Raw genomic sequence first — 17,257 nt, 5'->3', positions numbered from 1 at the left:
AGGCCACAGAAAAGATCTAAAGGGGCGGGACGGCATACCTACGCAACAGGCATTTCCCATCTGGTTTTCCTGTGGCAACGAAGCTGGCAACCGGGTTTTCTTTACAGATCTATGGCTGGCCGCAATCCGCCAGCACGGACGCACTGATTACGACTTCCGTGACGGCGTCAACACAACCCAGGCTATTATCAGTGTAGCTGGTGCGGCTCTTAGTGGCCAGAACATGCGCATGACTTCCCGCAAGGTCGTCGCATGGCATCTCCTCCGAAGTCTGATGGGTCACAAGGAGCAGTGCTTTGCCGCCTTCAAGACAGCGTTGACCACGGGCGGAGAACAATCTACACTGGTAAGTGAATGGCATTATACTGCGAGCGTTCGCGGATTGCCTTGTTACCGGAGCTCTGGACGGCAATGTCGGCAAAGCTGGCAGCGACACAGTGCGACGCTTTGTCTCACGGGAATTGTTTGAAACATGTTTGGGACGCATTAGCTTTGCTCGTGGGAAGGAAATTACCAAATAATTTTAATCATTTCCTTTCGGTGATTGTACTAGACTATGGGTTATAGAAAGCGCATAACTATGCATGTTACTTGTGCTAAAATTGATTGAAAACACAACATTACACCTCACCGTAATGACGCATAACGAGGAGCATGGCGAGAAATTGGGACACTGACGTAGTTGAGAAAGCTCGCACCAGATGCCACTACAGAAGCTAAACTTGCACGCGGTGCCCGCACCAGTGGCGAGGCGGACTCATAGAGGCATTGAACCACCCTCTTCGACTCGCTCGCCCGCGCACGCTCCCGAGCATTGTATTCAAGAACTTTGCCAGCACCGCGAGCTGTTCCGACACACCCCGGTACAATGTAAGAGCATCTGTGGGCTTCGGAGGCAACAAGAATAAGGGCGACAAAAACGACCGAGGAAGTTACATGGCTTTAGCTATACAATGAAGAAGCATGTCACTTCAAAGAGCGCTTCTCAGCCGACCTAAAACCGGCAGTCATTTTTGAAGCCGCTTCTCTGAGCCTTGCAGTCGAAGTTTGAAAAAGCCAAAATGGGTCTAGATTGAGGTAAAAACTTGAAATGGCCTGGGAAGGTAGGCGCTTTGTGGCACGTTATTAGAACTACTGCTAAAATGTTCTAGTGGTTCTCTAGTATCTGAAACCGGGTGTCGTTTTCAATGTGATATTCCGTTCGTGAGATATTTCTTTTTGTGTGCTTCGCGTTATTACGGAGGGATGCCCGCCGTGCGGAGCTGGGCAGCCTTCTTTGTTTCTCTTCGGTTTTTCTCTTTCTTTCCTCCTCTCTTTCTCTATTTTTCTCTTTGCCAGTTTTCTCTGTGTTTCTTGTCTCTGTTTGTTTCTATGTATTTCTATTTCTATTCCCATTCTTTCCCTTTCTTTTCCGTCTCTTTCGTTTTCTCGCTTGCTTCCCCTTTTTTCTATTGTTAAACGTGGCTTTGCCTGCCTTACGCCAAGGGGCAACAGTATACGACAGCATATGACAGCCTGGGCCCTAAAATTCTCCGCACTTGATCATCAAGGCGGTCGACGCACAAGAGGAAGAAGATTTCTTTTTGACGCGAGCGCGCGCTCAATATGCTACAGATCGCTGTGCTATACGTGGTTGTGCCAGCGTTAGGCCAAGCTACATGAGACGACGACAGCATACCACAGCCCGGGCCCCTAAAGGGCTCCGGACTTGAAACGGACTTAAAAACACAATGATTCCAAACCTGTGACTCTGCACCAATGTTGTCGTAATTGCGAAAAATAAGTCGTATAATTTTATGGAGCAAATGAGTTAAGCATGAGGGCATAACAGTTATCTGAAATTGCATAATGTTGGAGGTCTTGCGAATGTCCTGCTAAGACGTTTCCCGTATGCGCTAAATATGTGTGAAAGACATTTCCTAGACCTTACGAGCATGGCCTGATAACATCGTCTTCGTGTACCTTTTGTCCTCGTCCTGAGTTCGCGCTATAACAACTGTTCTTATAACATCTTTTCCATCGGAACAAAGCTGATAAAATGGGGCATTGAACGTCGTACTTCATTTGCATGCATTCAGATAGGGACCCGGTAAGAAATGTGATCAGCTACGACGTTCGACATGTGATTTAGGAGTAATTACAAAAGCGATGCGGCAAAGTGACAGCGCAATCACTAGACCTCTCCGGCCATAGCCGTGCGCACAGTTCCCTATTAGAAGGAGGGGGGGTGCCCCCCCCCCTTCCTGTTCTTTAAACAATGACGGGACAGCCCCTAGTGAGTAAAACTATGGGGAAGAATTTGCGCTTCTCTCAGCGCGCTCCTACATCTCCGGACTACACCTGCTGCGCCATATTACGGGCCACGAGCACATTGGGTGGCTTTTCGAACACTCCCCGCAGGGGCGTCTGTGGAAGCAGGCGTTTGGTGTGTAGCGACACCACGGACCCGAGCTAACGGGGGGGTTTCGACCCCCTCCCACGCCTAGCCGTGCGTGGCTGTGCCGTGCCCGGGGAAAAGGAGATCCTGGGGGTTGAGCCGACGCCGGGTGCTTGGACCTTTAGGGCCCCCCGGCTGAGGCAACACACCCCTTTGGCCCTTGCTTCACGTAGACGGCACCCCTGGGCTGACCCACCCAGGGGAAATCGGCGGTCGCCTTTTCCTATCCCTCCCTCTGATCTTTTTCTTTCCTAGTTTCTTTCCTCTCTGTCCTGTCTCCTACTCCCTTCAGTTACTTCCCTGTTTTCGTAGGCGGCTTGGGTTAACCTTGTGCAAATAGCCAACCTCGGTCTATGCGCATTTGGTTATAGTAGCGGTGTACGGCTGGCGTTCTGCATGTTTTCGATTCAATGAATCTTGTAGCGTCCCCATGTTGGGCTCCGTGGTGGGTGGCCGCCATCGCTGCCGAATCCAATTCCATTAGTATGCATAGAGCATTTCCCCTCATTAGTGATCGTGCCGCTTCAAAGCGCGTACGCACCGAAGACCTGACTTTCCTTAGCCGACCCATAGAAGTATTCCCACACTATCATGTGGTACACAGCGAGAAGACCGACAAAACAGCAAGAATCGTGTCCCCTTTCATAGTATCAAGATCACTGACAGCCACCTTAGGTGCTGGCTATAAAGTTACAAAAATGGCAAGTGGAGACCTCCTTCTAGAACTCCGTGACAAGGCACAATTTGAGAAATTACACAACCTCGTAACCTTTGGCGACATTCCAATCACTGTAACACCTCATAGATCCATCAATTCAGCACGTGGAGTTGTATCCGACACTGATCTGCTTGACCTCACCGAGGCTGAACTACTGGAAGGATGGAAGGAACAAAATATCACAAATGTAAAGCGAATCATCATCCGACGAAATAACCAGGAAATCCCCACCAAACACCTGATCCTCACTTTTTCCACAAGCGAACTACCGCAGACTATAGAAACTGGCTACACAAAGACACCCGTAAGACCTTACATCCCCAACCCTCGCCGATGCTTTCAGTGGCAAAGATTTGGCCATGGCTCGCAGAGCTGCCGTGGTCGACCTACATGCGCAAAATGTGGTGTTCAAGGCCATGCCTCGGACACCTGCAATGAATCTCCGCACTGCGTGAACTGCGACGGCGACCACGCTGCGTATTCACGCTCTTGTCCAAATTGGAAAAAAGAAAAAGATATCATAGCACTGAAGGTCCGAGAGAACATATCTTTCAAAGAAGCACGCAGAGAAGCACGTTCGGTCTTTCACGGCCCAAGCTATGCTGATGCGACGCGTCAGGGGGCAGCGTCGCGTCGGCCACCGCTACTGTCCCAGCTCACACAAAGTGAGCCACCGACCGTGGCGGCTGGCCCCACGGTGGCAGCAGTTAAGTCTGCTCCACCAACTAAGCCAGAGATCCCGGCTACTCCAGGAACGTCGGGTCTCACGACCACGCTTCGCCAGGCGAGGTCGGAAAAACAAACCAGCAGCTCGCGTACGCGGGCGTCCAGTGCCTCACACGAGGCAATGGACACAACTCCGGTACCCCTGGTACCGAAAGAGAGGCGCAGCTCCCTGGAGCGCGGCAAGAAAACTAAAAAGCCGATAACAGGGCCCAACGACGGCCCTACTACTTGAGTTCTAACTTTCCGATTAAACAACAGCCACTTCCTTTTCGTACACACAGCACTGCACTACCTCAATAATGGAAACACAAATTATACAATCGAACATCAGAGGACTGCTCAGAAACCTCGACGATATCCAAGAACTTTTACACAAACATTCACCAAAAGTGCTGTGTGTACAATAAGCACACTTAAAATCCAAACACACGAACTTTCTACGCAGTTACATCACTTTCCGTAAGGACCGGGATGATGCCATGGCGTCATCCGGTAGTGTAGCCGTTGTAGTTAGTCAAGGAATGGCATGTACACACTTACCTCTCCAAACGCCCCTTGAGGCAGTGGCTGTTCGAGCGGTTCTGCTGAACAAACTCGTCACCATTTGTTCTCTTTACATACCCCCACACTACCACCTGCAAAAACATGAATTCCAGTCCTTAATAGATGAGCTACCAGAACCTTATCTGGTCCTTGGGGACGTGAATGCACATAGCAGTCTGTGGGGCGATTCTCGCTGTGATGCGCGAGGTCGTCTGGTTGAACAGTTCCTTTTCTCTTCCGGTGCGTGTCTGTTGAATCAGAAAGAGCCAACATATTATAACCTGGCTAACAATACCTATTCCTCCATAGATCTCAGCATTATATCCCCATCGCTTCAACCCTTACTCAATTGGAAAGTAATTATTAATCCTTACGGAAGTGACCACTTTCCGATAGTTCTGAGTGCACCAACAATTAATGAATCTCCTCCACAAGTTCCCAAATGGAACATTGACAACGCCGATTGGGAAGAGTTCCGTAAAGTTGCCTGCTTAAGTTGGACTGATATGTGTGGTTTAAGTACAGATGCAGCAGTAGATTACTTTACAGCTTTTCTCATCGATGCTGCAACTAAGTGCATCCCACAAACAACTGGACTGCCCGGCAAAAGACGTGTGCTGTGGTGGAACAATGATTGTCGAAATGCGCGCAAAAAACAAAACAAAGCATGGAGGGTGCTTCGAGACTCTCCAACAGCCGAGAATCTTGACAATTTTAAAAACAAAGTCTCAAGGCGGGAGAACGCGCCGACAAGCAAGAAAGGAAAGTTGGCAGAGGTTTTTATCGGGCATCAATACATATACACGGGAGGCTGAAGTCTGGAACATGGTCGGTAGGGTAGCAGGTCGACAAGCACATTCACTTCCTTTAGTTAACACACAAGGCGACAGCTTGGAAGACCAGGCAAACTTCCTCGGCGAACATTTCGAACAGGTGTCCAGCTCGTCGCACTATACTGAAGCTTTCCAGCGATACAAAACAAGAATCGAAAGACAGAAACTAGATCGCAAGTCCAGAAAACACGAAGCGTACAATGAACCTTTCTGCATGGCTGAGCTACAAGCATCGCTTAATTACTGCAATAATTCCGCCCCAGGCTCCGACCGTGTTGTGTATGAAATGGTGAAACACCTGCCATCTGAAACGCAAAAAGCCCTCCTTTCCCTGTATAATGCGGTTTGGTTTTCCGGCGAGATCCCCTCGGCCTGGAAAGAAGCCATCATTATTCCTATTCTAAAACGGGACAAGGACCCATCCTCCGTTGCGAGCTATAGGCCCATCGCACTAACAAGCTGCCTCTGTAAACTCTTTGAAAAGATGATAAACCGCCGACTTATACATTTCCTCGAAGCAAACAAATTACTTGACCCATACCAGTGCGGTTTTCGAGAAGGCAGATCTACCTCTGACCACCTTGTACGTATCGAGGCACAAATTCGCGACGCTTTTATCCACAAGCAATTCTTCCTTTCGGTGTTCCTCGATATAGAAAGGGCCTACGACACCACATGGCGCTTTGGAATATTAAGAGACCTGTCCCACTTAGGTGTACGTGGAAGAATGTTAGATATAATAGAAAGTTACTTATCCTATAGAACATTCCGTGTTCGAGTGGGCAATGTCTTGTCCCGAACATTTGTCCAAGAAACAGGAGTGCCGCAAGGTGGCGTGCTGAGTTGTACACTTTTTATTATCAAAATGAATTCTTTGCGTTTGTGCATCCCGCGTAACATGTTTTATTGCATATATGTCGATGACGTTCAAATCGGTTTTAAATCTTGCAATCTTACAATGTGCGAGCGGCAGGTTCAACTTAGTTTGAAAAAGTTAACCAAATGGGCAGACGACAACGGGTTCAGCCTTAACCCGCAAAAAAGCACCTGCGTCTTATTTTCAAGAAGGAGAGGCCTCCATCCCGATCCGGACATTCACGTACACGGCCAGCGGCTACCTGTAAAAACCGAACACAAATTTTTAGGCATAATTTTAGACATGAAATTGACCTTTGTACCTCACATCAAAAATCTCAAATACAAGTGTCTGAAAGCTATGAATATCCTCAAGGTTTTGTCGCGAACATCATGGGGCAGTGATACAAAATGTCTGATGAATCTGTATAGAAGCCTAATACGCACGCGCCTAGATTATGGGGCGATAATCTATCAATCTGCGACACCAAGCGCCTTGAAAATGCTCGACCCGGTCCACCACTTGGGCATTTGTCTTTCTACGGGTGCTTTTCGCACCAGCCCCGTAGAAAGCCTCTACGTCGTCTCGAACGAGTGGTCGCTCCACCTGCAGAGATCTTACATGTCCTTTCTATATTACCTCAAAGTGAACGCAGACAAAGAGCACCCGTCACACTCCACAATTAATGATTTGTCCAGTTCTGCCCTGTTTTACAACCGTCCTTCGGTGAGACAGCCCTACTCACTTCTCGTGAGGAGCTTAGCTGAGGAAATGTGTGTGCCGCTTCTCGAACACCATTTGATGGCCCCTGCCGCTCATCTCCCGCCGTGGCAGTGGCAGCTCAAAGAATGTGATGTATCATTCGTGGAAGTTACAAAACACGCGCCTATAGCACATATCCGTACATATTTCCTCGAACTACAGCACAAATACAGTTGCCCAGAATTCTTTACCGATGCCTCAAAGTCCAATACTTCTGTGTCTTACGCAGCTGTTGGTCCATCTTTTTCCGATGCCGGCATTCTGCACCCGAATACGAGCATCTTCACAGCAGAAGCATACGCCATACTTGCGGCCGTCAAACACATAAAACAATTAAAACTCCAAAGCGCAGTAATATACACCGATTCCCTAAGCGTGGCAACAGCCCTCAAAACTCTGAACAAACACAAAAACCCCGTCCTCGTCTCCCTGTACTCACTCCTATGCACAGTCTGCGCACTCATACAGCGCGTCGTAGTGTGCTGGGTGCCAGGTCACCGCGAGATCCAAGGCAACGTGTTGGCTGACCAGCTAGCAGCCTCCGCCCATGAAAATGCTGCCGCCAATACACTCCTTTCCGTTCCTCCACTGGACTTAAAACATTTCATTAAAAGCAAGCTCAGGGCTTATTGGCAGAACACATGGGACACACACACACAAAACAAACTACATGTTATCAAGCCGCATCTGGGTAATTGGCCGCCAGTATCAAAATCACGCCACACAGAAGTAATACTTACAAGGCTAAGAACAGGACACACACACACAGTACACACTCACACCTTCTATCCGGTGGTGAACCACCCATGTGTGAGAAATGTGGTGAACCACTCACCGTGCTTCACATTTTAATTCAATGTACAGAATTAGACACACTACGAAGAAAACATTTTATATTACCCTACCGACAACAATTACCATTACACCCAGCTATGTTCATCGGCAGGGAACCTGTTTTTAAACATCAGTCGCTCTTCGCGTTTTTAAAGGAAGTCCACAGCTTTCACGTCACATACCCAGGCAGTCCGTAGCACGACCTCTGAAAAGAGGTTGGTGCTACGGGAGCTACATTGGAGGAAGCACCTGCCTCCCTGCCTTTGGCCTCAAAGGCCCTGAGGAGGTATTCGTGCTCACAACATACGCTCATTGTTTTATCGTCACAATCACTTGTCATTCATTCTATATGCACATGCCTCACGTCATCTCATAATTTTACTACGTATATGTTTTACCCGCCTTTCGCGCGAGGAATTTTAGGCCCCTTTACAGCCACCTAACATAACCATTGTTCACTTTAGCTATCATGTCCTGGCGCTCTTTGGCCATCACATGGCCCTTGCGCCAATAAACAACATACATCATCATCATCTTTTCGAACACTGAAAGAGCAATCACTATACAGGCACCACTCGCGCATTGCGCTAACCTGAACTGTCGCCTTCCGGCAAAGTTCGCAATATTAACCGACATACCCTGCGGCACCCTCAAGGCCGGATTAAAAGTTTTTCGACACCGCCAGGTGTGTAGTTAACCGACCTTTTCACAGGCAACTAAAGCCCTACAATATTACAAAAGTGTGAGCTTGATCTTGAAGAGGCTGCAGAATGACAGAGCAGGCATGTTTTATTACTTCCAGGGCACGCCGGAAGAAGTGTGCAAGAATCGGCTGGCGTTCACAAAGACGATTCGTGGAGAAGCTATTGGGCTACTGGAAGGTAAGCAACACTGGTTGCGTATTACTTCGCCGCGACAAGGAAAAACAGCCTTTCGTTCATTTCGTTCCAGCAGCTGCGCACTGTGTGGTATATGAACTTAAGTTTTAAGACATTTAAAATCACAATATGATAATTATTGAGGTTTAACGTCCCAGAACCACGATATGGTTATGCAGACGGCGTAGTGGAGGGTTGCTGAAATTTGGACCACCTGGGGTTCTTTAAAGTACACCTAAATCCAAGTACACGGGTCTCAAGCATTTTCACTTCCGTGGAAATTGCGGTCGCCGAAGCCGAGATGAGTAACGGGTAATGAGTATTCTAGTAGCGAATAACGGTTGCGTGCCTCTGTAATTCTCGCCTCGTGCGTCGTCATTACGTAGTGCTGTAAATGCATACGAACGTTGATGTGTTCTCGCTTCCGTGCAGGACCCAACGCCATGCCCATCGCCCGAATCCTCGACATCACGCGGATGATGGCGCGCTTGCAACAGACTGCCGCCGCCATAACACGCGGCCCGGTCGGTCTGCGGCTCATCAGTGCCGAGGGCAGCGAGGTGGCCAGCATGACATTCCCCGTGGAGGCAGACGCCCACTCCAGCAAGGCGCCGCGCTTCTTTGCGGGCGTGGACACCATAACGCAGGGTGGCTTCGTCTCCGGCTGGCTGCGGCGACTGCGCGCTTGGCACGTGCTTCCGCCCTTGTTCCAAGCCTACCTGGAAGTCCTGGCCAAGACGTTTAACGAGACGACAGTCGCGGGGCAGTTGTTCGAGCCGCCCTACTACTACGACGATGGGCTGATTGCGTACAATTACGCAGTATTGGGACAGGCAAGTGTTGTGCAGCAGTTGATGCGAACACTGAGATAGGGATTGAAATGGTTTTCAGTATGCTAGTTGCAGTTGCGAGTGTCATGTCTTTCTTGTCCCCTTTGTCCTTGTCAAAAGTGCGCTACTTCTTCTATCCGGTATGATGATGAAGTTGAAGATGCACTTCTGGGTTAGTCTGTATTCAAGTGCGTGTCTGAAATCACTCTCAATACCCACAGAGAAATCCGATGCCACAATATGTGCGAGCTTCCTTAGGGGCGCTGTGCCATCGTGGGAATGACGGAATACGTGTCTGCGAGGCTTCCATTGCTGGCGTTAAAAGAGACGGGACCCTAGAATGTGGATACGGTTGCAAAAATAAATCTTTGAAAAAAGAAAAAAACAGCCAAATGCGGATCTCACACAGCCGTTCTAAATATTACAACTAAGTTTTACTCACCTTCAGTGTATGGTCAAGCGCGCGGAACAGAAAACACATACGACAAACTCCCGCAGAGTTAACTCTGATGTTATTGTTTGTCTTGAATCTTTAGCGGCCGGTTGCTACTTTGTAAATCTGGTGATTTCATGGAATTTCGCATCAATGCGGAATTTCTCAAAGTTATAGAAAACTTGTTTATGAAGGCGGCGGTGCAGGCAGAGCAGCGTCAACGAGGCGATGGCGGGAAAGCGTTCGCCGTGGCCAACGCCCGCTTTCGGCGGGAGTTTCTCGAGCGGCACTTTAGTTCCGTCGGGATTAACCCACTGCTAAACACCGGGGCCGCACGTTTTAGCTTCGCTGCTTAACCATTTGTGCGGAGTGCTAGGCGGTGATTTTTTTTGGAACATTTCTTTGAAGGGAATCGCCAAAAAGGCATACCTCTTGGTCGAAAGCTCTGCTTTGTTTCGTAGCATTAGATGATCTTCTCGCCGATCCAGCTTATTCATTCTGAGGCATGGTTCTTCCCAGCGCTCATCTCCTATCTATGGTCATTCACCTGTACTATAGCGTCACAACACTACAGTTGCACTGTACTGTTGTGCTGTAAGATGAAATTGGAGTTTTTGTCCTGTCAAGATCATTGCTTGATGATGATGCCTTGCGAGGTCATCAATCCGATCAAACAAGTATGTAGGCTTCGACTGGGCATGGCATATACAAATAGCTGTCTTCTGACACTTACTAGAAAAAGCTGAACTTATGAAACTGGGTTTAGTTCCGCTAATATAATTTTATACATAGCCCCTGTGGACCCAAAAACGCGCAAGTATTACGCAAACACACTTTTCTCGGCCATGACTGGCGTCTGAAGGTCGCGTATCGAGACAATGGCGGTAATATTCGAGTCTTTACAATTCACAGGTATTATTTACAAAGTTATACAATTCTGCACTTTTCTGGCAAAATTAGATGTTTTGAACTTTTTAGATGTTTAGTAGCAGTATTGTGTATTTCCAATTTCATGGTGATCAGATCTTGCAGTTTTCACCTAAAAATGTAAAGTGAGTGAAATATAACACTGCGAAAACTAAAAAAAATGTCATCCACCCTTCTGTAGCACAATGCTAGGAAGATATCCTCACATATTTGTCGAAAAGAAAACTTCTCAGCCGACTGAACATTCATCCTGGTAGGGGTCAACAATTGTTGACAACTTTTTCGTCATATAAGAAGCTCTATTTATACGAAATCTGTGTGGTTACTTCGCACTTCTAGGTTCAGTGTGCAAACGAGTGGATCACCTTTTTTCTCCGTTTCGCCAACCTTTATTTCGAACCTTGCGGTACTAAAAAATTACGCTTCGTTACGTTGTGGACTGCGGCTGCATGCACTTCGCCATGAACGGGAACCGCAGTCGCTTTTTAACTAAAGCGCTTTTTAACTAAAGTCGCTTTTTAACTAAAGTCGCTTTTTAACTAAAGTCGCTTTTTAACTTCATCGGGAGAAAATAGCGAGGTTGGTCAGTTGGTGAATGTTAGCGAAAAAAAAAACAAAAAAAAACTGGTAAACACGAGCTTAGACCGAAGAAGATGTGATGATATATTCGTCGCTGTCCTTATCATCGTTGCCACATAAATTTCTGATAAACTAAATGGTACAGTTTCGTAAGGTTTGTTGTAGAATGACTGAACCGCTACCCAAACCAAAATATTGTCTAAGCGCAGCAGCTGCTGCAGCGCTGTTTTAATTGAAGTAATCGCGACGTGGCAGATTTAGTGTCTCATTTTTCTCACTACGTATATCAGGGGAGCACGTATTGCAGCGTCTTTAACCCGAGGTATTTTGTTACGTTCTTTTTCAGCTCATCTCTCGTGAAATAAGCAAATACTTGAAGGACAAGGCGACTGAGAGCGAGAAAGAGGCCTGGGAAGAGTACTGGAACAAGAACGACGCTCTGGACTACAAGAGCGTCTACTGCCTCTTGTACGGCAACACGGTACGAATGATACGTATATACAATGTTTTGGTGCAGATGCGCTCACTTGACGTTATTGGCCGTTCGATCTCTTTGAATTTTTGCGAGCTGCCGTGCAGTGCCGGTAAATATCGAGTCAGGGCCATGGCGGCCGCCTTTCCATGGGGGCGAAATGCAAAACCCGTGTAATTGAATTTAGGTACACGTAAAAAAAAGGAAAACGAAATTCAATTCACGTAGTCGAAGTTTGTCCGATGTCCCGGGGACCACAATGATGTTTCCGTAAAGCAAACGACAGCCCCCCCCCCCCCCCACCAGAACACCGCACTTATTTATCGAGCGAGATTAGTTGAGCTCTCGGCCAAGCTGTAAGCCACCTGTCCGGAGCTGTTATCGTTAGTCACTTGCGCGATTTGTAAAGCATGAACTTTCGGGCGCGCTGCGTGTTCCCAACACGAACGCATATTTTCTGCATCAAAGCATGCTGCCAGCAGGCACCCGTGGGCGGTAAATCGCGAAACACGTGATATGCGATTTAAGTACATGCGCGGTCAGTCGTATGGCTATTTACGCCATGAGTGCACCCGATCTCAGGAAGTGTAGGTGCGCGCGAGTAATTTCGAACACGAATAAGATTTTATCCAACTGAGATAGTTTGTTCGTTGCTAATAATAATGCCACCAAGCGAACTGCGAAAAAAAAAGACAGAACAAATATATAGCCAGTTTTTCCTCGTTTTTTTTTCTTTTAGTACAGCTCGTCGAATTACTACTAACGAATGGAGCTTCCGTGCCACCATACCAATCACTATCTGAACTTGCCACATAATTATTTTCATTGAACTTGTACGGCATACTAACACTCATAACGTGGAATAATGTCAGAATCGGGCGTTATTCCAAACGGTGTTTCTCAGGGACGTAGCCAGAATTTTATTTCGAGGAGGGGGAGGGGGGCTGGCCGACTCCGACTCCCTATTTCAGTAAATTCGCTCTCGCATGCGTTTTCGCGTTGCGATATTTCACATGTGCATGGCGTGGAAACGTACAGACGGGTCCACTGTTAAAGGGAACACTTGCGTGCAGGGTATGTTTAGATTTCGCTCTCTTGCAAAAACATAGTGGCTTAGATTTGCATAAGACTACACTCTTAGCAAACGACCGCTTAAAACAACGCATATAAGGCGGAAAGTAGGTCAAATTTTCGGCGCTTATAAATGGCTCTCTAAGCGGCCTACTTATACGGCTCTTTCATGCGGCCCTTCTTTATACGGCCTCTGGCTAAGCGGCTCTTTCTTATGCGGCCAAAATTTATGCGGCTCTTCCCTATGCGCGGCCATCTCATTGCCAGAAGGCCGTTTAAAAGTGACCGCTTAAAGTAACGCATACCGTCGATGTGGTTAAGCGGTATTTCAGGTCAAATCTGTCCGGCTTATATACGGCTCAATATGCGGCCGAAATATATGCGGTACTTTTCGCAAATTTTTAGAAAAAAAAAGAATTCTTCTACGTTGTAGTTGATCGTGCAGTGTTCCTCTTTTTTTTTCTTTTGTTCTCTTCAGCCTTTTCAACTCATGAATATGCATTTAACATCACAAGAACACTGCACAGAGAGTCACAAACCATGTATCAACACACACACACACACTCCACCACGGGGGATTTGAACCCAGGCCAACCGCGTGACAAGCAGACACTGTAACCACTACGCCACCGCACCACAACGATCTTGGTGGACTTCCGCGGCTTTATATAGCACTTCACGTTATCTTGGACGATTTTACGATCGGCTACAACGCTATAATTTTGCATATATGAGAGGCATCGTTCGCGTATAATGCGCGTGTATACGTGTGCACGACCTTAAGCGAACCCTCGCGGGCAGTCACAGTCAGTTTGTGTGTGGAACCATATAGAGCGTTTCTCGTCCGACGGCTTGCGCATCCCGCACGGAGACAGAGGTGAACAATGAACGATGCGTTTCCGAGTGCATTTCCATTTGCCGGCATCATACAGCAGCCGAACGTGCCCTGATGTGCAACCAGCCGCCAAAGAAAAGTTTTCTGCGATGTTTGACGCAGTACAGGCGGTGGAAGTCAGCTGATCTCATCTCTACTTTGGCGAAGTACAGTCTCCCACGTCCTTCGCGAGCATCGCGTTGATGTCGTGCGTTTATACGGACAGTATTATGTAGAGGTTCATCTCAGAGAATCGGATTAAAACACATAATCGCTTATTCGCGCAACTGATGGGTTTGGTGTAGTGCAGCGCGTACGAGGCGACGGACCAGCTTTCAGAACGGGCGCGCTCATTTCTCTCTCGAGTGTAGCATAGACGATGAAGAAACGTTGTTGTTGAGTCGAAAGAACAACGAGCCTTCGCAGAAAAAGAATGCAGTCTCCCGAGCTCGAGGCTGACGGCGCGGACGAGCGATGCCGTGGAATTGTCATGCTGGGGAGGACGGCGGGTCTGAGGTTGTTCGTTCTCGTGGTTCGTTCGTTGTTGACAGTTGGAAGTGATGCTCCCCTTGGCTTCCACAAACGATGAAACATATAGTGCATGACTGGCGCGGAAAGAGCACGCATGAAATCGCTTGCATCACCCGTTAGAAACATATGTTTCCTGCCAAGCGTCGCATCAAAAGAAGCTAGCAATGCTTGAAATCGAATGAAGTCACAATATGATCCAGCTTTTAAGGATAAACCATGCTATTTCTTCAAAAGTCAGAAGTGGCCTGAAGGATTCAGAAGGATCATGTGAAAAATTATACTGAATGATGCAAAGATTAACTTGAAACATTCTAATATTTAATAGGGTGCTGTTAAATCTAACTAACAACCCCAAATTAATATGCACTTGTTTTGCACCTGAAGCTTCATGAACGTTAAGCTCTATAACATGCCTCAGTTGACCCATATCAGCGCCGAACAGCGATCTGGTGGAGGCCCTGTGTTGGGAAACATAGCAGGTTGAAGGTTGTTTTCGTATCCCACCCATTGTCGACGAGTGAAAGTGATTCTTTCCTTGGCTACGAGATGTGATCGGAGCGACAAGGTATTACTTCACTCCACGTCATCTAGTCGAGTATGCTTTGAGCTTAACAACGCTTTAACGTATAAACTAGCAGAATGCTAGAAGTGGCTGAACTCGGGCAGTAACCTTGACTTCTAGGAATAAATGTTCACCTGTCTTAAAAATGTGCAGTCAGTAGCATCCTGCTTGACTCGGATCATGGGACACGACATGCAAACGTATAATACTAAATAGTAGATATAGAGGAACAATTCTTTTACTCAGTAGGTGTCATAATTGCAAATAACAGCTGCAAATAAAAAGCACGCTTTCACACTAATAGCACACCCATAAATGTTGAGCTTTACGTGTCCCAGTCAACCTCCCTCATGTTCAATACCCGGGGCGTAGCCAGAAATTTTTTTCAGGGTGGGGGGGAGTCATCCATGCTTCATGTATGTTTGTGCATGCGTTTGCATGTCTGTGTGTATATACACAAGCAAAATTGAAAATTTTCGGGGGGGGGGGGGGTTGAACGCCCTCCAATGCCCCCCCCCCCTGGCTACGCCCCTGTTCCATACCATGTAGCTTTACGTGCACCTTTATTCAAATATAGCTGTCATGCAACATCCTTAGCTTTGGCTGGTACAGCAGCTAATACAAACTGTGCTTGAGAATTCAGATTTATTGCCAGTACCAACACTAGCTATACACAATAACATTCTGTAGTAGTTCAAGCGCAAGTGTTGCAGCTTTTTTTTTAGAATTAGCAGCTCATTAGCGCTCACATAAGCATGCAGACATACACGTCTAAATGTGCAGCTATTATTCTTTTTTACGAAGAACTGCGTGAAATAAACTGGCACAAGGAGACGCACGGACAGCGTCTTCCCTTGTGCCAGTTATTTCGCGCAGTTCTTTGTAGTCATGGATTACCAACTTGCCCAGCGATCAATTCTTCAATATTATCCTTTACGTGCAGCCCCCTTCCGTGGCAGTTACCAGGCACACCATCTGTCAGACATTGTGGCCACATGAAGGGTATTTGCATATGTACTAGATTTGTCCTTCACTAAATGTTGAGACCTGAAATGTATTGTTATTTTTCTGGTACCATTTCAAAACATGACCTTTCCCTTCAGGTGTTGCGACATATATTTGCAATAAGTTAGTCAGGCATCGAGTCCAAATCCATCACTGTGCCAGCCTGGCACTTAATTAGTATGCATGGGTCCCTTAATTTTCATTCTCTGCTTCAAGCCCTTCCCTTCACCCATTACTGTAGAACTGTGGCATTTAGGTGTTCCATCTGGCACCGCTAATTGTTTGTTACATTTTGTGCCATTTCTTCGAGTACCCATGCCAGTATTTAGTGCACTAAGTGAATGAAGGAACATGTATGCTGCTGCGCAGCTGCATACTGAGCAGAACAATGAGATGTAGAGCCACGAGAGAAAATATAGAGAATATTGTCACGCTACAACGCAAACACAAGACAGGGAGAAGTTCTACAAGAGTAGGAGGCCAGCTTGTTGACACAAAAAAAAAAATAGCAGGCACAAACATGTTCTAGCAAGACTGAAACTTGGGCTAGTTGGTTGTCCTTCATGATGAACCAGCAGCACACCACACACAGAGGAAAGGTACACGAAACACAGCACTGTGTTATGTGCCTTCTTTCCTATGTCCGTGTGTGGTTGCACTGCCGGTTCATCATGGACAAACATGATATCTTCGGCAAAATCCCAAAGACCCACTAGACATTGATGTTCATTGATATCCCCATTGTCTTTCTCACCTGCAGAGCACAAGCATCACTACATATACAATAGGATGCATTGCAAGGGTTCTTCACCTATATGCTCTCTTGTTGGAGTAATAGGGCATTGTGTGAACAAAATAACGAATGTAAAAATAAAATCACCCTAAAATACATGCCATATTCTTTATTGCTCAATTTTCAACCTCCACATGTTCCACTTCAGCACCTGTGCACATAATGGCCCCCTAAAGGATCTCGGCAGTAGTTTCTCTGAAGTGGTTTTCAAAGCTGCTATTGGATTAGATTAAGCTAATTGAATCTCATGAAATTATCCTTTCAAAACAAATAAGGGGGCAGTCCACTTGTTATTTTCTAGCAAGCTACCTTAGCAATTTGGCTTTGAGCGTGTGCACTTTCCCTGCAATTGTGTCCCAAACAATATTAACTACAAGACACATCATTCTACACTCTTAAAGAAAGGTAGTGCTACTTACTAACTTTGAGGTAGTAAATTGCTGTCACAACATTCACTACCTAAGTAGTAACTGCAGGTAGTAAACGGCAAGGTAGTAAGTTACTACCATGTCATTTACTACCTGCAGCTATTACATACCAAGGTAGTAACAGAAAGTTAGTAAATTTACTACCATGACAGTACTAGTTCCTGT

Source organism: Rhipicephalus sanguineus, chromosome 4, assembly GCF_013339695.2.
Source record: "Rhipicephalus sanguineus isolate Rsan-2018 chromosome 4, BIME_Rsan_1.4, whole genome shotgun sequence".
Taxonomy (NCBI): domain Eukaryota; kingdom Metazoa; phylum Arthropoda; class Arachnida; order Ixodida; family Ixodidae; genus Rhipicephalus; species Rhipicephalus sanguineus.
This window is presented reverse-complemented; position numbering follows the sequence as displayed.